This window comes from Schistocerca nitens, chromosome 10 (assembly GCF_023898315.1).
Source record: "Schistocerca nitens isolate TAMUIC-IGC-003100 chromosome 10, iqSchNite1.1, whole genome shotgun sequence".
Classification (NCBI taxonomy): Eukaryota; Metazoa; Arthropoda; class Insecta; order Orthoptera; family Acrididae; genus Schistocerca; species Schistocerca nitens.
The window spans coordinates 58,117,787-58,141,330 of NC_064623.1; the positions used below are offsets into that span (position 1 = coordinate 58,117,787).

General features: G+C 44.2%; 1 protein-coding gene across 1 annotated transcript in view; it reads left to right on the top strand.

Moving 5' to 3' along the window:
- Positions 1–23,544, top strand: part of LOC126210475 (cytochrome P450 4C1-like) — a 165,320-nt gene that overhangs the window by 132,475 nt on the left and 9,301 nt on the right. The window lies entirely within an intron of this gene.

Consider the following 23,544-nt stretch of genomic DNA (forward strand, 5'->3'; position numbering starts at 1 on the left):
ATTTAGGTTTTCTTGTGGATGTGATAATCACTCCCAAAAAAGTGATGAAAAAATAAGAGTTTGTCACATAAACTGAAAATAAAAAATTAAACTTTTCACTCGATGGAAGACTTGAACCAAGGACCTTTCGTTCCGCAGCTGCTCACGTTACCACGAGACCACGGCGCTCCTGCCTTCCCAATGTACTTGATGTTGCCTATATTCCCATGAACTACTCGGCTTATTTTTTCACAGTTCCACACAACTTCTTCCTGTTTTCTCAATTGATCTGTGTTCAGTTTTTCAAGGCCTATCCACTGTGCCAACTTATAACTAAATCTGAGGGGGGTGCGATGGGGAGGTTCCCTTGTAAGAAGATGCCCATAAGGTTCCGTATCTGGACCACAACTTCTTTAAGGCTACAGTTTAGATTGTTGTGTGCCACAGGGGTAATGCATAATAACACAAGCTGAACTTTCTCCCACAATCTGCAGTGGCTCACTATTGCAGTTATAAGGTGAGGTGTGATAGAAAAGCACCAAGATTATATATGAGAACCAGAACTTTTGGTAGTGTTAGTGGTGGTGACAGTGTGCTAGTGGTGGTAGTGGTGGTGGTGGCGGCGGCGGCGGTGGTGGTGGTAATTGTGTTTGTGGCGTTGGGTACCAAAATCTATGTGAACTGTGACCAACTAGCTTCTGTGCCCCAAGACTGTAATCATGAGCCAGGTTGCTGTACTATAACTCCAAGATTCTATATGCAGACTGCATGTGAGTGAGTTCATTGGAGGTGTTTTCTGTTAATAATGATGCCACAGTGTTAGAGCCAAGCTGAGTATCAGCTTAAGAAGCATTTGCAGCACTGTACGTAGTTTTTTCTTTTAATTTGTCTTTTACATTAGACATGTCACATCTTCAATCAGGGTCAGAGTAATCCTTACTTGTCAGTCTCATTCTGCCCTTAGGATGGGAGGGTTACTTACGTGTGCAGCAAACTAATAGGCAAGCTGCAGGACTCTGAAGTGACAATGAAAATCCCCAAAGAAAACTGCCAGATGGCTCATTTCTTGGATGGGTGCAACAACATATCACTTTCTCCACGCACAGAACAGAGTAGCACAGCGATGTCTTGGGAAAGGGACACACAGCAGGAAACCTATAAGTGAAACATGTGCTTCAGGTATTAAATCGATCAAGATCCTGCAGGGCGATGGCTTAGCCACATGACAATTTTTATGTTATTGTTGTTACTGAAGATGTGAGTGGCGGGTTTGTTCGTGGGGTTGGATACGAATATCTATGAGAGAAGTTGCCCTCACACTGCTGCATCCGAAGACTACAGTCTAAGGTGTGGTACACAATAGTGCCCTCAATTTCAATTTGCGAACAACATCTTCGGGGCTTCCGTTTAGTTTGTTATTGTTGTCACTGTTCTTTTGTGATATTGATGATTATGCTGGTGGTGATGTTGTTGTTGTTGTTAGTGGTGGTGGTGGCGAATAACAAAATGTTGGTGAATAATCACTCATTTCGGCTACTATTTCCCAAGACTGCCCTCAGAAGGCATGCCATGTGAGAATGCTCCCCAAGGTTCCCAGTGTGGACACCTTTTAGAGAATTCACTTCTGTTTGTCGTTATTGGCAGTGCTGCCAGGGTATTGACTCCAACTAGTTAGCAGCCTAAGTGGTAAGATGTACCAATGCATGGAGCACAGTGTGGCGAGGTACTGAGCTCCAGAAAAGTAAAGTTCTTTCACAATTTGCATAGGTACTAACAACGGAATTCGGCATAATTTAAAAAAAGATATTCAATAATCCATGTTAAAACAGGTTAAGAAAAATAATTTACAAGTAAAAATCAATTTAACAGTTAAAGAAATATTGTAAGAAAATTTACAATAACTTCTACAAATATTCTTCCATTAATTTATTACATTTATACGAGGGTTGTTTTTTAAGTAAGGGCCGTTCGCGCGTATAGTCCCGTAGTTCGCGCGGACGCCGCAACAAGCCACCGCGCCACTTGCCGGCATCCTTCCCGTTCACACTGATGCAAGTTGCAGCTCTGTAGCTGACGTGTACGCATAGCTATGCTACTTTATAATGTTTACGATTATTGAATCGCCCGCCGCGTGTGAGATACGGTCAGTGATACGTTTTTTGACCGCGAGAAGCCTATCAGCTGCAGAAATTCATCGTCAGTTAACAGAAGTTTATGGCTCGAATGCAATGAGTGAAGGTAAAGTGCGTCAATGGGTTGGAGAGTTTAAAAATGGCCGTCAAAACGTCCGTGGCGAAGAACGCTCAGGCCGGCCCTCTGTGATCACTGATGATTTGGTGGCTGCAGTCGAAACAAAGATTCATGAGGACGGAAGATTCACAATTTCCACTCTTTCTTTGGAATCGGTTTTGTACAAAATTGTGTCTGAAAACCTAAACTTTAAGAAACTGTGTTCTCGGTGGGTACCCAGACTCCTCACAGAGGACCACGAAGGGAAGAGATTTTCCACTTCATTGGACTTTTTGATTCGTTACGAGGAAGAAGGGGATGACATGTTGAGTCAAATTGTCACTGGAGATGAAACATGGGTATCCCATATCACTCCCGAAAGCAAGCGACAATCGATGGAATGGCGACACACAACCTCACCCGTCAAGGTCAAAGCCAAACAGACGCTGTCAAAGCACAAGATTATGGCAACTGTGTTCTGAGACCGGCGTGGTGTTTTGCTAGTGGACTTTATGCCACGAAGAACGACAATCAACTCAGATGCCTACTGTGCAACTCTAAAGAAGCTCCGCAGAGCAATTCAAAGCAAAAGGCGCGGCATGCTGACAAAAGGAGTTTTGCTCCTGCACGATAACTCTAGGCCTCTCACCTCTCAAAAGACTCGGGATTTGATTGATTCTTTTGGCTGGGTAGTTTTGGACCGTGCACCGTACAGCCCCGACCTTGCTCCTAGCGATTTTCACCTTTTCCAGTACCTGAAACACCATCTTGGCGGGCAGCACTTCAATGACGACGATGAAGTGAAAGCGGCCGTGAACTCTTGGCTGTCGGAGCAGGTGGCCGAATTCTTTGAAGAGGGAATTAAAAACTTAGTTGTATGGTATGACAAGTGCTTAAATAAACAAGGCAACTATGTAGAAAAATAGGTAAAAATGTGTAGAATCAGAAAATAAAAGTTTTTTTTACAAAACTATTTGTATCTTTTTTTAAAAATAAAAGCGGCCCTTACTTAAAAAACAACCCTCGTAAAAGCAGTCTTCAATAAAGTAAAACCCTTCATCAGCAGAGTTAAGAGATATAATCAAAATTTCAATGATTAAAAGTAATGACAGATTTCCAATCTGCTTCAATGTTTCGCTGATTCAACCCATCAGTTAAGGGCTGCTGGGTATAGGTGTGTGTGTAATTTACAAATTACGAAGGCTACCTGCGCTAATTGGGTACGTTACGCCACAGCAAAGAAGTCGGTGTTACACATGTGCCATAAATGTAATTTCATCAGAGTGGTTCACAGCCACGGAACAGGAAAAATGTATCGAAAATAATTACAGGCTAATCAACACTTGGCACGCCACAGGGCGTGGAAGACATTATATATAATTTTTACCAGTTCCTGTACACAAGGGAAGTCCATGTAATACCGAAGACAAGTCTTAATGCATGGTCTTAAAACTAATGAGTTTCTCGGGAAATAACCAAACACAAGTTGGGCTCATCACATGAAAAACCTTTATAGACCACGTTGATAAGCTCTAACTGTGTTACTCTTATTTTATTAGTTCAACGAAGTGCGGCTGGGTACATTACAATAGAATGGGTCTCCTGTGGATCGAAACCAGTGACACAGATGTAAAAAATAAAGATTCAACAGATTCTACATGATCCAGTTACGTCGATGAAATTCCAGTAGATCATCAGTGAAACACACGTCACAAGAGTTTAGAGCCCAGCCAGCAGCCACCTTCCATTCATTGTGATGCACCACACAGGGGGCCAATTACTGTTAAACACCACGCTTGCTCACAGTCCATCACACTCCATCCCACTTGGGGGTGTACACACTTGGTACAATCCATGTGTAATGTAGCACGCTTCAGCACTCAGGCACTATCAAGACCAGGCAGCATGGCGAGCAAGAGAGTGTTCCAGCAGTCGCGTACTGTGCTGAATTTTCTCGGCCACCTCTTCATGTGGCGTGATTTCCCTAAATCACTCCAGGCAAATGCCGGGATGGTTCCTCTGAAAGGGCACGGCCGACTTCCTTCCACATCCTTCCCTAATGCGATGAGACCGATGACCACGCTGTCTGGTCTTCCCCAAACCAACCAACCAACCAATCTTCACGTGGCCCCTGCCAGGACGCCCTGAAATCCTTCGCGCAAACGACAAAGCAACAAGGTTTCTGGCCGCACTCATGGCCCTTTGATATGAGCTGGTGGACAGCTCACCCTTCTGGCCTTAACCCGGTGCCGGGGGAATATTGTCAGTACGGGCTTCTCCTGGAACTGACAAATTTTCACCTCTAATCTGACTGCTGTCAGGTACGAAGTTTGGTGGTCAGTGGAGCAAGTTCAGATATAGTTGAGCCAAGAGCGAGGCAGGAATGCAACACTTAACCCCCAAGACCATAAAAAGCTATCATAAGAAACTAATGACAACTGGTAGTGTGGAAAATGCAAGGCGGTATGGAAGACTCTCAACATACAAGTCGGAAGACAACTGGAATGTTGTTCTGCACATCTCTGAACAGGGCTCTTCAAAGTCAACAAGACAACCTGCTAAGGAAACGGAATTCTCATGTCACACGGCAACAACCATTTTAAAAAGTGAACTACTTTTTCGACCTTGGAAGCCACATTAAGTGCAACAACTACTCGATGAGGCTGCGACGGGAGAATGGAATTTTGCGAGATTGGGAATATGATTATCCCGAACTGTATAACAATAAAAAAAATGTTCAAATGTGTGTGAAATCTTATGGGACTTAACTGCTAAGGTCATCAATCCCTAAGCTTACACACTACTTAACCTAAATTATCCTAAGGACAAACACACCCATGCCCGAGGGAGGTCTCGAACCTCCGCCGGGACCAGCCGCACAGTCCATGACTGCAGCGCCTGAGACCGCTCGGCTAATACCGCGTGGCCTGAACGACAATATTGTGGTATTTCACGTTGGAGGGTTCGTCAACCGTTACACTTGTCATTATTCGTCAAATTTGGATTCAAACGTAGCTGTTGAAAAAATGTTCTACGTGACACTACCAATGGTGCTCGATACTTGGAGATGCTTCAAACGTATGGCCTGCCATTCAAGAATGGGAAAATGGAAGGGAATTGCTGTTGATGCAAGATAGATCTACGCCCCACTACGCAATTCCATTGAGAGAATGGCTTGATGAGGGTTTCTCTGGCAGACAGATTGGCCACCGGGGGACCGAAAGAATGGCCTGCACACAGTCCTCATCAAATGCTATTCGGCTTCTTCCTTTTGGGCTGCGCTAAAGAACAACTGTACAAATTAAAACCAAAGGATACTCTACTGAAGCGCCGAAGAAACTGATATAGGCAGGCGTATTCAAATACAGAGATATGTAAACAGGCAGAATACGGCACTGCGGTCGGCAACACCTATATAACACAAAAAGTGTCTGGCGCTGTTGTTAGATCGGTTATTGCTGCTAAAATGGCAGGTTATCAAGATTTAAGTGAGTCTGAACGTGGTGCTATAGTCGGCGCATGAGCGATGGGACACAGCATCTCAGAGGTAGCGATGAAGTGGGGATTTTCCCGTACGACCATTTCACAAGTGTACCGTGACTATCACGAATCCGGTAAAACATCAAATCTCCGACATCGTTGCGGCCGGTAAAAGATCCTGCAAGAACGGAACCAATGACGACTTAAGAGAATCGTTCAATGTGACAGAAGTGCAACCCTTCACCAAATTGCTGCAGGTTTCAATGCTGGACCAACAACAAGTGTCAGCATGCGAACCATCGATATGGGCTTTCGGAGCCGAAGGGTCACTCGTGTACCTTTGATGACTGTACGACACAAAGCTTTACACCCCGCCTGGGCCCATCAACACCGACATTGGACTGTTGATCACTGGAAACATGTTGCCTGCTGGAACGAGTCTCGTTTCAAATTGTATCAAGCTGATGGACGTGTACAGGTATGGAGACAACATCATGAATCCAAGGACCCTGCTTGTGAGCATGGGACTGTTCAAGCTGGTGGAGGCTCTGTAACGTTGTGGGCCGCGCGCAGTTGGAGTGATATGAGACCCCTGACACGTGTAGATACGACTCTGGCAGGTGACACATACGTAACCATCCTGTCTGATCACCTGCATCCATTCATGTCCATTGTGCATTCCGACGGACTTGGACAGTTCTAGCAGGACAATGCGATATCCCATACGACCAGAATTGCTACAGAGCAGCTCCAGCAACACTCTTCTGAGGTTAAACACTTCCGCTGGCCACTAAACTCCCCAGACATGAACGTCACTGAGCATATCTGGGACGTTTTGCAACGTGCCGTTCAGAAGAGATCTCCACCCCCCTCGTACTGGACAGCCCTACAGGATTTATGGTGCTAATTCCCTCCAGCACTACTTCAGACATAAGTCGAGTCTATGCCACGTCATGTTTTATGGCACTTCTGCATGCTCATGGGGGCTCTACACGATCTTAACAGGTGTACCAGTTTCTTTGGCTCTTCATTGTATATGTCTCCACATTTCAGTTTGTATCATACTGGACGCCACTATGAACCCTAAATTTTTATTTGTTCTTGTGTTTTGTGTGTTTCTTTAGATTTAAATTGGCCGCAAAAGTAATTTAAACTTAAAGGTCACATGTATGATTACCGAAGTCATGTATGTCATACCAGAACTCTTTTTCAGTTTTTTTCTGCTATAATTACTATTAAATTGAAGTTTCATCTGTACAGTCAGTTTTCACATTAGCAATTCCAAAATATGTATATTTAAACTAGAAAGTCCAACAGACTTAAAACGTGTTGAAACCCCAAATGCACATTTGTACAGCCAGCCGGTGTGGCCGAGCGGTTCTAGACGCTTCAGTCTGGAACCGCGCGACCCCTATGGTCACAGGTTCGAATCCTGCCTCGGGCATGGATGTGTGTGACGTCCTTAGGTTAGTTAAGTTTAAGTAGTTCTAAGTTATAGGGGACTGATGACCCTAGATGTTATATCTCATAGTGCTAAGAACCATTTGAACCATCTGAACATTTGTACACATGAGCTTTTTATAACTTCCAAAAAACTACATATTTTATCCAGTTCACAGATAATGCAGCAATGTATAAGACCAGGACCTTAAGTGCTAAGTCCAGTACTGCCAAATAACGGGCTCCCTCGAATGAAGTAATGCAGTTATGGAAATCCGGCAACCCAACTCACAGAAATACAATCTTTTGGTTCGAGGTCCACCACGGGTTGGTACCCCTAGCCTTATCCTTCCAATTTAGGAACTAAAATCACAGAAGCTGCATAAGGTAAGTGGAGAGAATAATGACTCCTGTCTCTAGCAATTTACTGACAATCTGCTTCAACTCCCATATCTTGGATGGAGCCAGATGGTAAGGTGACTGTCAAATTGGCAACTGGTCCATAAATTGAATGCCATATTCGAACTTGTTTGTAACGCTCAACTGGTCAGTCAAAACTCGGGGCATTGGTGCAACAAATTCAATATTACCTGAGCTTCTCGTGGTTTAAGAAGGTATTTTTGAAGTTTATACCATGGACCCGATTGTGCTCACACAACCTATCCTTCCTCTCTGGCCGAATTCATACAGGAAAATTTTCCCAGGATAATCCAAAACATACTGTGACTTTATAAAAGTCGCATCCCAGAATAACACGGAGAAAGGCACCCTATATATCAGGAGCTTCATGGCCAATACAAGTCCTGAATTCTCACACTGAAAATGTGAAAAAAGTCACTAACTGCAAACACTCCCGCCTCACATTCATAGTACTGAATTTATGAATGACCAACTCCAGTGGTGAGAATTTACAAATATGTCTATGACTTTCGTACCAATGATAATCAATAAGAAGCTGTTACTCCCAGAGTCCAGTAAGCTACAAACCCACTCCTAACAGCAGTGGAAACGATGCCGTCAGCTGTTCTTAACACCAGGGCGCCGAAACTTACAAGCTCCAACCATGTGCCCCAACTGTTTAGATCGAAAACAATTGCCCTGCGAGAAGAACCATGTCTGTTTCTTCCCGTCGACAGATTCACTGGACTTGCTGCTATACATTTCGTGAACCACCACCGAACTGTCCTCAGGGCGCATGTCTTCCAAAATTTTGTATACTTTGTCACTCTCAGTGATCTCAAGCATAGCGCGAGTGTAGCACAGCAAATTTCCTTCATACCATGGACGACAAAACTTTCATCCCCCGCCCCCGAATTTTCCCTCCGAGGACCCCAGCTCAACAAGTCCACTGCAACTGCACCTGATGAGAAAATAAATCAAATGAAGGTGCGATTACTGGAGCACTTCAGCATGCTTTTCTAAACTAACAGTTAACCACAAAAATTGCACAATCTCCACACTAGACTCAATCGACAAAACTTCTACTTCCTTTAGTACCCTAGTAGTCGGACTGGGAAGCACTGCACTCCACACTTATATTATTCCCATCTTCCAACTCCCCCTGGAAATACAGACCATTGCTTAGAAGCTGGAATTTCATCACTTTACTTCGTAGTTTCTAATGAGTTATGACTGGCTCCCAACCTCTATTAATAAGGAAAAAAATCTTCAAACTGGTTGAATATTCAATATTTGCTTGCGTAAAGGACAGTTGTTATTTAAGAACATGATTTCGCCTTGCACCACGGAGAAGTATTAGGAGCATACGTCGGCAGTCGCACCTGTCTCCCTTATATATTGTTTATCCAGCTGTAAAGGGCAGTCCAAAGCGCTCTGCAATCTCTGCATTGGTTCTGTCAGATCAGTACCAAACTTGTATATTGATAGGGTATTAGCCAAAAGTTTGATGTAGTTTGTGCTATGTGCTGTCGGCCACGAGAACAGTAAGCAAAAAGTGCACCCGACCTACGGTACGGAACATAGGAAAAGCATAACTGTCTGTCGCATGAAGCACTATTGAGGAAGTCGGTTGAGCGTTACTCTGTCGTATCAAGGGTCCTGAGTTTGAGTCCTGGTCATTCCAGCTCTTTTTTTCTGAAACGTGTGTTAAACTGTTGTATGGGACACCATGTTCCTGACAAATAAAAGAACTGTTTGGAGTTTATAATAATATTCTATTGACACTCCACTTTTCCTTCGTTTATTTGAAAGTAAAAACCCATAGTGTTATGGAAAATCCAGTATGGTGTAATGATAACATTATGAAAAGGACAGTTTGCTACTCACCACATAGCGGAGATGCTGAGAAGAGAAACCTCCCCCCCCCCCCCCCCCTCTCACATTTAGAGGTAAAATGGCCTAGTGGAAAACCTGTCAAAAACTGAACACAGGTCAAGCATTAAAACAGGAAGAAGGTCTACTGAAATGTGAAAAAAGAAGCAAAATCAGAACAACAATATTTTAAACATAGCTGCACAACAGCAACGGTTTCATGTAATAAAATTATAAACACCCAACCAGTTGCAATGGATAAAGAAATTCTTTACCTTGGTTTCGACAAATATAAATTTGTCTTCTTCAGAAGGTAACCTAATCAGAACAGTGAACTGTCCAAGCTGAAGATGTGCAACTTCGAACAAATCGGAAAAGCCACAGTGTGATGGTTATGTGGTCATGGTTTTCGACTGCAAAGGAAGACATCCGTGTTCAGATCTGCCTGGGGCCTAATATTTTTATTTTGTCTTACAAAGCTATGAACCGTCCATCTGGTAATTGACGTGTCTGTTCGTTGTATTCAAATTTGTGTCTGTGGCATTGTGTAACGTCCGTTTGCAACAGCATGGTGTAAGGAAGCCATCTCCAGATATATGTGTTTCCTATTTGGTCTACACAAGTACCACATGTTATGACCCTTGCATTCTGTATTGGAAGTTTTGACTCTTGAATTCCTTTGTGGTAACATAGTTCACACCCATTTATTTCTGTTTTCATTTCTGGAAAGATCTATGCAGAATCTCATTTTCCTCTTCTTATTCATCATATTTACATGTGATGGTAGTATATTCTTACCAAGTGAGTCATATTTTACAACCAATGTATAGTACGACAATTACCAAGAATAACAGAAGGAGAAGAGGCACATCAATCACCAGTCTGACAGTCCATAATTTTGTCAAAGAAAAGAAGAAGAAGAAGGGCACAATCGAGATTTGATTGTGGATCTTCTGTCCTACAGTCCAACACCATGACCACAGAAACACAACGCCATGATTCTTGCAATTTACTCATATTGTACAGCCCATGAACTTGGACTGTTCACTATTTTGCTTATTTTTCATGGTTCAGTACACCCTCTTCCTGTTTTTACACTCGATATGTGTTCAGTTTTTTTAGAGGCTATCCACTGAGCCGTTTTAGCAGTACATTTGGGGGGGGGGGGGGGGGCAATGAGGAGTTTCCCTTGTGAGTCGCAGGTAGATACAACAAAAAGATTGTCAACAAGTAATCTTTCAGCCAAAAGGGCTTCATCCTGATTAGCCAACACACAGAAACACACTCATGAAAACACAACTCGCACACACAATGACCACAGTCTCTGGCTGCTCATTCCAGACTGTGAGCAGCAGCAGAGCACGATGGGAGAAGCAGTCTGAGTGGTGGGGATAGGGAAGGAGGCTGGGGAAGGGTGTGGGGAGGGATAGCAGGGTATGGTGGGGGGAGGGGGGCAGTAAGTGCTGCCTGTTGAAGCATACAGGGACGAGGTGGGGAGAGGTTAGGGCAGATAGGTGCAGTTGGGAGGGGGGGAGGCGGCGGAATAAGAATTAAAACACTGTGAGTGCATAAAGGGATAGCTACTGCTGGAAGTGGGAACAGTGAAGGAAAATATTGTATTAGTCAACTATAATATTATTGTACCTGGAAGTGAGGATGCTTCGGTCAGCTTACCATCAGTCGGTGTGTAATCTGGGTTGATAGTATACGCACAACAACCTGAAAGCATTGGCAATACGATGCATTTTCTTAGTCACCACTGTACTTGTGTACTGTAACATCATAGTGTGTTTGCAATAACGGCCAAATGCTGTAAAATCGTGATGAAACTGTTATATGGGACAATACGTTCATGACATGTTCGACAACTGTTCTGAGTTTATAGCAAATATTCTACTGGAAATCCGTTTTCGTTTCGTTTATTTGAAAGTAGCAAACCTAGAGAGTACATTTGTAGTTTCACAGAAGAAGCATAGACAATGGAACAGAAAAATAAAGAAACAGTTGCATCATACCTGCAGAAGTATTAATAATATTAATTATTCTTGTTGCTATTGTAGTTGCTATTGCTATTACTATCATAATTTGCATTATTACTGTCACTATTATTATTATTATTATTTCTTTCTTTTCTCAGACGTTATGTCTGGTCAAAAATGGAAAGTGACGCGGACCTTGATCAAGCATGACTTCCTTTTAACTGTACGGTATATGTTATATTGCATTTAGGAACTTTTGGGTAATTGAACATGTATCAATAATTACGGATTTCTGTAGTTGTATATATAAGTTTGGATGTAGCTGTATTGCATTGATGTACTGGTGGATATTGTGTGGTATGACTCCTGTAGTTGATAGTATAATTGGTATAATGTCAACTTTATCCTGATGCCACATGTCCTTGACTTCCTCAGCCAGTTGGATGTATTTTTCAATTTTTTCTTCTGTTTTCTTTTCTATATTTGTTGTATTGGGTATGGATATTTCGATTAGTTGTGTTAATTTCTTTTTATTGGTGAGTATGATGTCAGGTTTGTTATGTGGTGTTATTTTATCTGTTATAATGTTTCTGTGCCGGTATAATTTGTATTCATCATTCTCCAGTACATTTTGTGGTGCATACTTGTATGTGGGAACGTGTTGTTTTATAAGTTTATGTTGTAAGGCAAGCTGTTGATGTATTATTTTTGCTACATTGTCATGTCTTCTGGGGTATTCTGTATTTGCTAGTATTGTACATCCGCTTGTGATGTGATCTACTGTTTCTATTTGTTGTTTGCAAAGTCTGCATTTATCTGTTGTGGTATTGGGATCTTTAATAATATGCTTGCTGTAATATCTGGTGTTTATTGTTTGATCCTGTATTGCAATCATGAATCCTTCCGTCTCACTGTATATATTGCCTTTTCTTAGCCATGTGTTGGATGCGTCTTGATCGATGTGTGGCTGTGTTAGATGATACGGGTGCTTGCCATGTAGTGTTTTCTTTTTCCAATTTACTTTCTTCGTATCTGTTGATGTTATGTGATCTAAAGGGTTGTAGAAGTGGTTATGAAATTGCAGTGGTGTAGCCGATGTATTTATATGAGTGATTGCTTGATAAATCCCCTCCCTCCTTCCTTTCTGCTTAATGTAAATCTTTCTGTTGCTGAATGTATGTGATGTACTCTATATTTGTGGCATTGTGATCGTGTAAGTGTATTGAGTGCTTCTAGGTCTGTGTTACTCCATTTCACTACTCCAAATGAGTAGTTCAGTATTGGTATAGCATAAATATTTATAGCTTTTGTCTAGTTTCTTGTCTTGCTTCTTCTTCTTATTATTATTATTATTATTATTATTATTATTACTATTAATACTTTCGCATATGTGATGCAATTGTTTCTTTATGCTTTCATCCCGATTGTTTATGTTTATTCTGCGACACTACAAATGTAGTATTTACGTCTGCTGCTTTCAAATAAACGAAGCGAAAGCGGACTGCCACTAGAATATCGCTATAAACTCAGAACAGTGTTTGAAAATGTCACGAACGTGTTGTCCCATTTACCAGTTTCAGACATATTACTGTACAAAAATGTCATGACTAGTGCTCGAACTCGGGACCTTCAGTACATCTACATCTACACAGATATTAAGCCACTGTATAGTGCATGACAGAGGGCTCCCTGTACCACTACTGGTCATTTCCCCTCCTGTTCCACTCGCAAATAGAGCGAGAGAAAAACGACTGTCTATATGCCTCAGTATGTGTCCTGATTTCTCGAATCTTATCTACGTCGTCATTATGCGCAATGTATGTTGGTAGCAGTAGAATCGTTCGGCAGTCGGCTTCAAACGCCGTTTTTCTAAATTTTCTCAATAGTACTTGTAATTAAATGTTCCGCTGGGACATTTAAGTCTCTTTATTATCTACGATAATGATCGAAGCAAACGAAATGAATTAAAATCTGTGCTCCAGTTGGGACGCGAACCCGGGTCTCCCCACTTGGTAGGTAGAAATGCTAATCATTACACCACCGCAGCACGAGGGTCAACGTTGCTGCACGAACTACCTAAGCTTAGTACCCTCCCCAACAGAAAATTCAGTTCATTTTTCCCTTACATATTGTCACTAATGCAAGAAGACCCGGGTTCGAGTCGCGCCTGCAGCTCAAATTTTAATTCATTTCGTCTGCTTCGATCATTTCTCAATAGTCGCCTTCCCTCCAAGAATTCCCGTTTAAGTTCCCAAAGTATCTGCTTAACACCTACATGTTGTTCGAACCTGGTGGTAACAAATCCAGCAGCCCACCACTGAATTTCTTAGATGTCTTCCTTCAAGCCGACATGGTATGGGTCCCAAACACTGGAGCAGTACACAAGAATATGTCGCGCCAGCGTCCTAGATGCTGTCTTCTTTAAGGGTGAACCACGCTTTCCTAAAATTCTTCCAATTACACATAGTCGACCATTGGCCTTCCCTACAACAGTTCACGTGCTCATTGCATCTCATATCACTTTGCAACCTTACGCCCAGATATTTGAACGACTTGACTCTGTCAAGCAGGGCACTAGTAATACTGTATCTTAACATTACATGCCTGTTCTTCTTACACATCCGCATTTACTAACACTGTACTGACTTCCCCACGGGAGCTGTACAAGACAGAAGCTCACAGTTATGCTTTTCCGGGCCACATACGTCAGCTGTTACCAGTTACTTTCCATTACTGCACGCTCTCTTGGACGAAAGCGAGTAACACAAACTATACTGAGGTCATAAAAGTTATGGGATACCTCCTCACATCGTATCGGACCTCCTTTTTCCTGGCGTAGTGCAGCAACTTGACGAGACATGGACTCACATGTCGTTGGCGTGGAACTCTCCTGAAGAAATAATGTGCCATGCTGCCTCTATACGCGTCCATAATTGCGAAATTGTTTCCGGTTCAGAATTTTGTGCACGAACCAGCCTCTCAAATATGTCCGATAAATGTTCTATGCGATTCATTTCGGGCAAGCTGGGTGGCCAAATCATTCGCTCAAACTGTCCAGAATGTTCTTCAAACAGGCGCCAACAGGTTTTGTGACTGAGGAAGTCGGGATGAGGGGTACACTTAGCACGGAAGATCAAGGCCCCTATAATGCCACTCCTTAAACACAGCAACTACCAAATCAATAAATTAACAATTTATTCAAAGACAATATTTATAAAACAGCCAAGAAACAATCAACACGTGGCCATCTTTAAGACAACACCAAAATATCACAGATAGCTTGCTTCTTAAGCAAGGCAGCAAATTACAATTACGTAAACTGACTTAAAGAGATGAGCCACAAAGATTTCAATACTTAAAGGAACAATAAATTATAATCTGGAGGTGATTTCAAGAAATGTGGCACAGATATTTCTTTTCTTTTTTTTTTTTTTTTTAAGAGCAATAATTTGCAATATGAAAGTGATTTATGAAACGCACACCAGTTCGTTAAGAACCCAAATAACACAAGCAGCAGAACAAGTTACAAATTAATAGAATTCATTCCCAAGCAAATTAAAAAAGCTTTATATATATATATATATATATATATATATATATATATATATATATATATATATATATATATATAAAACACGTTAAATGTTAACCAAACAGGCAGTGACGCCAGGCTGCCCTGGGCTAAAGGTGAGTTAAAATGCCGGAAGCAGCAGACCAGCCGTCCAAAACAACACCTAAACCCTGGGGCCCAACCGGGAGTCACTTCCCATTAGACGGCACGTCACAGCTTCTGTGCACCGAAGCGAAATGTGGCGCCACTCCCACACACCCCAACTCGCAGAAAACTGGAACACAAACAGACCGCAGAAGACATGACAAACACCAGCCAAACATCAATTAATATAAGTTACGAGATCAATAAATAACAATATAAATGAAGAAGCAATTGCTCATTTACTAATACTGAGTGAGTGCATTCAAATAAATGCACGTATATAAAGGAACTACGTATAAATGACCAGCTTTGCAGAATACGAGTCATTACTAATAACTGAAAGAGTGCTTTCAAATAAATGTACGTATATATGTGACCCAAACTTTAAAGCTATATATATATATATATATATATATATATATATATATATATTCCTGGAAATGGAAAAAAGAACACATTGACACTGGTGTGTCAGACCCACCATACTTGCTCCGGACACTGCGAGAGGGCTGTACAAGCAATGATCACACGCACGGCACAGCGGACACACCAGGAACCGCGGTGTTGGCCATCGAATGGCGCTAGCTGCGCAGCATTTGTGCACTGCCGCCGTCAGTGTCAGCCAGTTTGCCGTGGCATACGGAGCTCCATCGCAGTCTTTAATACTGGTAGCATGCCGCGACAGCGTGGACGTGAACCGCATGTGCAGTTGACAGACTTTGGGCGAGGGCGTATAGTGGGCATGCGGGAGGCCGGGTGGACGTACCGCCAAATTGCTCAACACGGGGGGCGTGAGGTCTCCACAGTACATCGATGTTGTCGCCAGTGGTCGGCGGAAGGTGCACGTGCCCGTCGACCTGGGACCGGACCGCAGCGACGCACGGATGCACGCCAAGACCGTAGGATCCTATGCAGTGCCGTAGGGGACCGCACCGCCACTTCCCAGCAAATTAGGGACACTGTTGCTCCTGGGGTATCGGCGAGGACCATTCGCAACCGTCTCCATGAAGCTGGCCTACGGTCCCGCACACCGTTAGGCCGTCTTCCGCTCACGCCCCAACATCGTGCAGCCCGCCTCCAGTGGTGTCGCGACAGGCGTGAACGGAGGGACGAATGGAGACGTGTCGTCTTCAGCGATGAGAGTCGCTTCTGCCTTGGTGCCAATGATGGTCGTATGCGTGTTTGGCGCCGTGCAGGTGAGCGCCACAATCAGGACTGCATACGACCGAGGCACACAGGGCCAACACCCGGCATCATGGTGTGGGGAGCGATCTCCTACACTGGCCGTACACCACTGGTGATCGTCGAGGGGACACTGAATAGTGCACGGTACATCCAAACCGTCATCGAACCCATCGTTCTACCATTCCTAGACCGGCAAGGGAACTTGCTGTTCCAACAGGACAATGCACGTCCGCATGTATCCCGTGCCACCCAACGTGCTCTAGAAGGTGTAAGTCAACTACCCTGGCCAGCAAGATCTCCGGATCTGTCCCCCATTGAGCATGTTTGGGACTGGATGAAGCGTCGTCTCACGCGGTCTGCACGTCCAGCACGAACGCTGGTCCAACTGAGGCGCCAGGTGGAAATGGCATGGCAAGCCGTTCCACAGGACTACATCCAGCATCTCTACGATCGTCTCCATGGGAGAATAGCAGCCTGCATTGCTGCGAAAGGTGGATATACACTGTGCTAGTGCCGACATTGTGCATGCTCTGTTGCCTGTGTCTATGTGCCTGTGGTCCTGTCAGTGTGATCATGTGATGTATCTGACCCCAGGAATGTGTCAATAAAGTTTCCCCTTCCTGGGACAATGAATTCACGGTGTTCTTATTTCAATTTCCAGGAGTGTATATATATATATATATATATATATATATATATATATATATATATATATATATATATAATTACTGAAAATCTCATACAGACAATACATAAACTTCTGGATACTGTCCCAAAAACCCAAAATATAACACCTTCTTGCTAATCAGCTTCCTGATAGCAATCCAACCAGCGGATTTTAAAAAAAAGTAGTAACTGCTCGTCTCCATGCGGTCACACACTTTGCCGGCTGCTCTTACTTCAACAACGCGTACATTAGGGCAACCAAGCAACAAGTACACTCGCTGCAACGCAAATGGCTCAACGAAACGAAGGCACCAAAATCACTTACACCTTCGTTGGAGAGCGTTGCTCGAGATGGTCCCCATGGATGGGTCTCTCCGAGAAACAGGCACAAAGGCAATGCAACGAACAGCGCCCGAAGTTGAAATCAGGCAGGTCCACCTCAAACTCCCGACCGTTTTACGAGGTAAACACGCCGTGTCGCTGCTGGCCCAGCACGCTTTTTTTCCTCCTTCGTCCACGCAAGCACGTCCTTGCACCTCGTAGCGAGTCCAACACCAACGCCCGCGAGCGCGAAACATCCGCGAGATCACAACAGGGGCAAAGACCCTAGTACAGCCGGGTAATCGATAGCGTCGTGCCAAAGAGCTGGTGTGCCAGAAAAGGCGCTCCACGGCTCAGTTTCGACATGGCACCTTGTCATCCATAAAAATTCCATCATTGTTTGGGAACACGAAATCCACGAATGGCTGCAAATGGTCTCCATGTAGCCGAACATAACCATTTCTAGTCAATGATCAGTTCAGCTGGACCAGAGGACCCAGTCTATCCCATGTAAACGCCGCCCACACCATTATGTAGCCACCACCAGCTTGCAAGTGCCTTGTTGACAACTTGGGGTCTCCGACACATTCGAAACCCACCATCAGCTCTAACGAAGTGAAATTGGGACTCATCTGACCAGGTCAGCGTCCACAATGTTGTGGTATAGCTTGCTCGGGAGGAGGTACAACGGAGTTAGTATACCATTCCAAATCTAGTCAGCGTATGCACCCAGGCCACATGGTGTGCAATTTGTTATTGATTAGTGGACTCGTACTGTCGAGTCCTTCCTGTCCTGTAAACTCTGAAATAAAATTACATAGCCTTCCAACCGGCGAAGTTTCATTTCGTTTCCCCATTCGCTCATGGTGGTGCTTTTTTTCGTCAGGCATTGTATACAGTTAATCATTAAGAATTTGAATCCTTTATCTGCAGGACAGCTCCAAACATATGTTTGAACCCATAGACATCTCTGCCATCTCCTTAAACTCTCTCTCGAGAACTAAGTGCGACAAATTGGCAAATGATTCGTTCTTAGTAACACTAGTTTGAATATGGCTACTGACTCAGAGTAAGGTTCTAGAAGTGTAGATGTCAGCTACAGCCTCTAAGAGCCGGGGTAACTTACAAGGGAAACTCTGCGCGGGGTAGCCACGCGGTCTGGGGCGCCTTGCCACTGTTCGCGCGGCTCCTCCCGTCGGAGGTTCGAGTCCTCCCTCGGGCGTGGGTGTGTGTGTTGTCCTTAGCGTAAGTTAGTTGAAGTTAGATTAAGTGCTGTGTAAGCCTAAGGAACGATGACCTCAGCAGTTTGGTCCCATAGGGATTTACCAGAAATTTCCCATTTCCAAAGGGAAACTCGGCATCACATCACCCTCAGGTTAAGTGGATAGCCTGTACAAAACCGAACACAGATCAAGCATGAAAACAGGAACAAGTTCTACTGAACTGTGAAAAAAGTGACTGTTGGCGGTATTCAAATTTGGGTCAGTGTAGTGGTGTAAAGTCCATTTGCAACAGCGGGATATAAGGAAGGAACCTCCAGGCATATGTACCCCCTATTTGTTCTACACAAGTACCACATGCTATAACTCTTGCTTTCCGTTTTGGAAGTTTCGCCCTTCAAATCCTTTGTTGAAACATAGTTCAAATCCGTTTATTTGTTGTATTCAATTTTGTGAGAGGTTTATGTTGCATCTCGCCTGCTCTCACTATTCATCACATTTCCTTGGACAGTAATACATTCTTACTACATGACTCATATTGTATAACCAATTTACAGTATAAAAACTGCCAACACTACAAAAGAAAAACAGATACGTAAATGACCAAATGAAAAGTTCACATTTTGTAAACAAAACATTCGCCACGAGGTATATCTGAACCCGGATCTGTCGCTTCTGAAGCCAACACCGTAACCACACAGCCACGAAGCCTCTGTTCCTGCGAGTTGCTATAGTTTAATTCTTTTATCTTGGCGGTTCGCGCATGCCCGCCCAGACGCGGGAGATTGCTGTGTTGCCAGTTGTACGCGCCAAGAGAAGCAGCGCCATAGTATAGTTCGCAAACTTACGTTTAGGGGGGAGCGCGCAGTTTATGAAGTAAAGCCACCACGGACGCATTAACCCTTTCGCTGCTACAGAGATGTGCTTCCCGCATTCCGCGATGTGCGCGATTTTGTCATCATTGCACTGCTCGCCTGTGTAGACACATGGTGTTTCGACTGCTTTGACACATTTTATCATTCAATTTCACAAAAACTATTTGGCCCAAAAATTTGATTTTTACACATCTTCTTGACTGATACCTTCCCCCCCCCCCCCCCCCCATATATGACTTTAATTTTGTTTCGAAGTTAAACACAGTTATTGTGCAGCATTAGATGTAGTAAAACATTGCACGAAATTTTGAAGAGTTTGCAGAGGTAAAAGTGCATAGCGTATACTTTCTGTATGCTCGATTTTAGTTGCCACTAGAAATTTCAAAAAATTACATTCAAACGAATAAAATTCATGAAGACACTTCGATATTGTTTTTAAATAAAGAAATTATTAAGCACTGAACGAGGCTTGAACTCAGAACCTTTCACTTAGCAGCCATACACTTTAACCATTACACTAATGCACCTTGTCATTCATTGTATCTCCCGGAGGACTTTAAAAGGTCACGCAAAATACCGACAAACACTGTTGGTATGACTATGAATTACTCATGTTTCGTCGAAGAAACATAGGAAATAAACAATTACCGCTGTTCTTTATTGCGAAAAAGCAGTTCGTGAGATGGAACAAACACCTTTCCTTGCTATCGCCTGAATTAGGAGGCTTATTGCTTGTTTGGTTTAATTAATTAATAGAATATGAAGCAATCGGTATAAAGAATGCTTTTTCCAAACTTTCTACAGAAGAAAGTCTGCTATCAAGACACTGCTTTTGTTCAATTACTTTATTTATGACTGAACGTTTCTAAAACTGAAGGCACTCGTCCGTGCTCTGCACTGCAGTCGAGCTCTGGCAACGTCGTTCTCTGTTCATTGGCTGACTGTGTTTTGTGACGTCAGATGCGCAGAACGAACCTAAACTCGGCCGCCGTCATAAATGACGCGCACTTTAGATGGTGCACATCTTGAACTTCAACCGTCCACTGTTTCTATTTCGCTTTTTCTTTTTTTTTTTCACAGTTCAGTACATCTTCTTCCTGTTTTCATGCCTGATGTATTTTCAGATTTTGAAGGGCTACCCACTGGGCCATTTTACCACTAAATCTGAGGGGGGTGCAATGGGAAGTTTTCCTTGTTAGTAGCGATTTGTGTCATTCATGCTTAGCGCTTAATGCTTATACACTCCTGGAAATTGAAATAAGAACACCGTGAATTCATTGTCCCAGGAAGGGGAAACTTTATTGACACATTCCTGGGGTCAGATACATCACATGATCACACTGACAGAACCACGGGCACATAGACACAGGCAACAGAGCATGCACAATGTCGGCACTAGTACAGTGTATATCCACCTTTCGCAGCAATGCAGGCTGCTATTCTCCCATGGAGACGATCGTAGAGATGCTGGATGTAGTCCTGTGGAACGGCTTGCCATGCCATTTCCACCTGGCGCCTCAGTTGGACCAGCGTTCGTGCTGGACGTGCAGACCGCGTGAGACGACGCTTCATCCAGTCCCAAACATGCTCAATGGGGGACAGATCCGGAGATCTTGCTGGCCAGGGTAGTTGACTTACACCTTCTAGAGCACGTTGGGTGGCACGGGATACATGCGGACGTGCATTGTCCTGTTGGAACAGCAAGTTCCCTTGCCGGTCTAGGAATGGTAGAACGATGGGTTCGATGACGGTTTGGATGTACCGTGCACTATTCAGTGTCCCCTCGACGATCACCAGTGGTGTACGGCCAGTGTAGGAGATCGCTCCCCACACCATGATGCCGGGTGTTGGCCCTGTGTGCCTCGGTCGTATGCAGTCCTGATTGTGGCGCTCACCTGCACGGCGCCAAACACGCATACGGCCATCATTGGCACCAAGGCAGAAGCGACTCTCATCGCTGAAGACGACATGTCTCCATTCGTCCCTCCATTCACGCCTGTCGCGACACCACTGGAGGCGGGCTGCACGATGTTGGGGCGTGAGCGGAAGACGGCCTAACGGTGTGCGGGACCGTAGCCCAGCTTCATGGAGACGGTTGCGAATGGTCCTCGCCGATACCCCAGGAGCAACAGTGTCCCTAATTTGCTGGGAAGTGGCGGTGCAGTCCCCTACGGCACTGCGTAGGATCCTACGGTCTTGGCGTGCATCCGTGCGTCGCTGCGGTCCGGTCCCAGGTCGACGGGCACGTGCACCTTCCGCCGACCACTGGCGACAACATCGATGTACTGTGGAGACCTCACGCCCCACGTGTTGAGCAATTCGGCGGTACGTCCACCCGGCCTCCCGCATGCCCACTATACGCCCTCGCTCAAAGTCCGTCAACTGCACATACGGTTCACGTCCACGCTGTCGCGGCATGCTACCAGTGTTAAAGACTGCGATGGAGCTCCGTATGCCACGGCAAACTGGCTGACACTGACGGCGGCGGTGCACAAATGCTGCGCAGCTAGCGCCATTCGACGGCCAACACCGCGGTTCCTGGTGTGTCCGCTGCGCCGTGCGTGTGATCATTGCTTGTACAGCCCTCTCGCAGTGTCCGGAGCAAGTATGGTGGGTCTGACACACCGCTGTCAATGTGTTCTTTTTTCCATTTCCAGGAGTGTACGTCATTACATTCGAACCAGGAACGACACTTTCAGAAGCAACTAGGAATAGGAAAAACCCCGACCGGTTAAAACCGGTATCAGTATTTTAGTTCTGAATAACCGGTATTTTTCGGTTTCGGTATTTGTTTGGTCTTGGTTATAGCAAGTGTTTTTGTTTTTTTACTAATAACTGGCTAAAAAACAAAATATCAATTAGCCATAGCAGAAGTACGAACATTTTTCGTTTTTAAATAAACCTCTTTTAAAGAACGAGTAATTTTTATAAGTGGAATTTGCGTTGCCTTGAAATATTGCGTTATTATAGAAAATGGGAGAAGCGATCAGTGCTATTTAACAAAAACGAGCAACAACTTGTGGCTTAAGAACAGGTACAACATTTCTGAGACAATAATGATCGGTTACCATGTTATGTGGTCTCTTAGGTGATAAGAGTGCACCTGTAGCGTTCAAGAGCTGCCCCGTCTGGTCTGTATGGCAGTTTCTCAATGTCGCCGTCAGACATCAGTGGTATTGCAGAATGGCGGCACCCCTAGTCTGGAAATATTTTACGAACTTCGGTAATAGTGAAGTATTATTCTCCATTCGTTTTAAAAGTGCCACGGTTCGCGCGGCTCCCTCCATCGGATGTTCGATTCCTCCCTCGGGCATGGGTGCGTGTGTTGTCCTTAGCGTAAGTTAGTTTAAGTTAGATTCAGCAGTGTGTAAGCCTAGGAACTGATGACCTCAGCCGTTTGGTCGCATAGGAACTTACAACCACCGCCACTTTAAAAGTAAAAACTGGTGGAGCCGCAGAAACTTGCGACGAACTACAGGGTGAAAAGTATTTAAAGCGACAAACTCCGCAAGGTTGTAGGGGACATCAAAACAAATATTTTTTCCTAATGTAATTTTTTTCTGTGAGGATTATTTAAACCGGTGGAGGCCGTACTACGCTCTTCAGTTGTTGGAGCCCATATTACGATCTTCAGTGGTTAGAGGGCGTATTACGCTCTTCAGTTGTAGGCAACTGCTGTCCACCAGTGTAGTAGTGCATTGTCTCTGTTTACTAATGGAGCGATACACCTGGAGTGAGTGCACTGGTATGGTTGGTGCGTACTACGCAGCGCACCACAGCGGACGAGCTGCACAGCGGGTTTATCAACAACAATATCCTAATCGCCGTATCCTGCATCATACGACCTTTGCTGTTGTGTACCAACGTCTGCGTGAGACCGGGTCATTTTGCAGATTACCTGGACAGGGACGCCGTCGCACGGTAAGAACGCTGCAATTTGAGGAAGCTGTCTTGCAGCATGTGGAGCGGGATCCTTCAATCAGCACTCGTGCAATCGCACGTAACATGGAGACGAATCAGACGAATGTAAGAACAGTCCTTCGAGAGCAATTATTAGGTCCATTTCACTTACAGCGTGTCCACAACCTGGAACCAGTTGATTATCCACCCAGAGCACAGTTTTCGCAGTGGCACCTGGAACAGTATGAAATGCATCCTACATTTCCATCCTCTGTGTTGTTTAC